Raw genomic sequence first — 2,014 nt, forward strand, 5'->3', positions numbered from 1 at the left:
TGCTCTCAGAAAATTCCAGGATCAGGGGATAAGGAGAACGCGAGATGATGAGAAAGTTCGAGTCCTGAGCTTCACAGCCCAGGAAAAGGAGAAATTAGACAAAATGGGAATAAAAGAGAATGGGGATATTTGAAAATTGCCAGATGATAGGGAAGTACTGCCAAAATCTATGGCCCAAAGAATAGTGCAGCAGCTGCATGACCAGACTCATTGGGGAACCCAAGCCTTAGTAGAACAGTTTACTATTAAGTACATGTGTATAGGAATTTACGATATAGCAAAACAAGTAGTTAGGGGATGTATAACATGCCAAAGAGTTAACAGACATTAGGCTCGAGAAAGGATTCCAGGAGGAAGGGAATTAGCACACCGACCTTTTTCACATGTACAAATAGATTTCACCGAGCTACCGAAAGTAGGGAGATACAAGTACTTATTGGTACTGGTAGATCATCTAACCCACTTTGTAGAAGCATATCCTACATCGTGGGCTACTGCAAATGTGGTGACTAAAACCCTGCTGGAAGAAATAATCCCTAGGTATGGACTAGTAGAAATATTAGACTCTGATAGAGGTCCCCATTTTGCAAACAAAGTACTGAGAGAGGTAACCATGGCCTTAGGCACTAAATGGCAATATCACACCCCTTGGCACCCTCAAAGCTCAGGGAGGGTGGAAAGGGCAAATGGAGAAATCAAGAAGCAACTCACCAAGCTCACGGTAGAAAATAAAATGTCTTGGGTCAGATGTTTACCCATGGGATTGCTAAACTTTAGAACCCAACCTAGGACGGATGTGGGATTCTCTCCCTTTGAAATGCTTTATGGAATGCCTTACGACTTAGAACTCCAGGGGAACCGTCCTTGCATCCAAGATAGTCAAATTCAGGGTTACATACAACAGTTAATGAAACGGAGGGAGGAATTAAAACAAAAAGGGCTATTGGGACAAAGACCCCCTTTGGATATAATAATGCATAAGCTTAAACCCGGAGATAGGCTCCTAATTAAGACTTGGAAAGAGACATCCCTAACACCCCAATGGGAAGGTCCCTATGTTGTCCTGTTTACCACAGAAACAGCCATCCCAAGTGCTGAAAAAGGCTGGACACATGCCAGTCGAGTGAAAGGACCCATCACTGCAGACACCCCTTGGGAGGTGACCAGTCGCCCTGGAGATCTACGGCCAACCCTTCGGAAGGCACAGGGACCTGCGCCAGCTGGGAACGTGAATGACTGAATTAGGGGACAGAGAACTATACCGATTGAGACTCTTGGTAAGAAAACCCCTACAGGAACTGGAACAGGAGTTAAAGTGCCCTCTGCTGTGGAAAACCTGGAATGAACTGATGCTTGCTCTTTCAGTAGTGGCTGAAGTGAGGCGAGAATTATTAAATTACACCAAGTGTCTTAAATGTCAGGAATCTTCTTGTTGGGCATGGGTAAAAATCTTTTGCAGGGGCTGTAAAGACAAATGGTGGATTTTCCAGTCACATTTGGTGGGGAGTGCATGGTGTCTTACTTGTGATTGGCATTGGAGAAGAGCAAATCCATTAAGAGCCTTAAGAGAATTTATAAGGATCAGTGGAGAGCAGGAGATCCCTGACAGAGAAGCAGCGTCCCTAGTTGAAAATCTAGAACAGAGAAGAGATTGGGCCCTGGCATGGGAATTCCAACACCAATTGCATAGGATCACACGCCAAAACCAGACAGTCATATTAACTACCTTGTGTAAGAAGGGAATCCACGTTCCTCTGGGGTGGCAAGTGAGGCCTGACGAGTGGAATAGCACGATTTGCCGCTATTCCCAAGTCTATAAACAACAAAAACGTAGAGAACGTAGGGAAGAACGACGTAACTCTAGGAAGACAGGAGAAAGGGAATAAAAGGCAGAGGGTGGACCCTAAGTAGGTGTGGGACTCAGGCCCTGTAAAGCTTGCTAGGGACGGCAGAGAGTCCGTCGTAAAATCAAAGAAATCCTTTGCAGGAGACCCTTTGCCTGGAGGCCTGATAG

The sequence above is a fragment of the Molothrus aeneus genome, unplaced genomic scaffold (genome assembly GCF_037042795.1).
Source record: "Molothrus aeneus isolate 106 unplaced genomic scaffold, BPBGC_Maene_1.0 scaffold_34, whole genome shotgun sequence".
In the NCBI taxonomy this organism is placed as follows: domain Eukaryota; kingdom Metazoa; phylum Chordata; class Aves; order Passeriformes; family Icteridae; genus Molothrus; species Molothrus aeneus.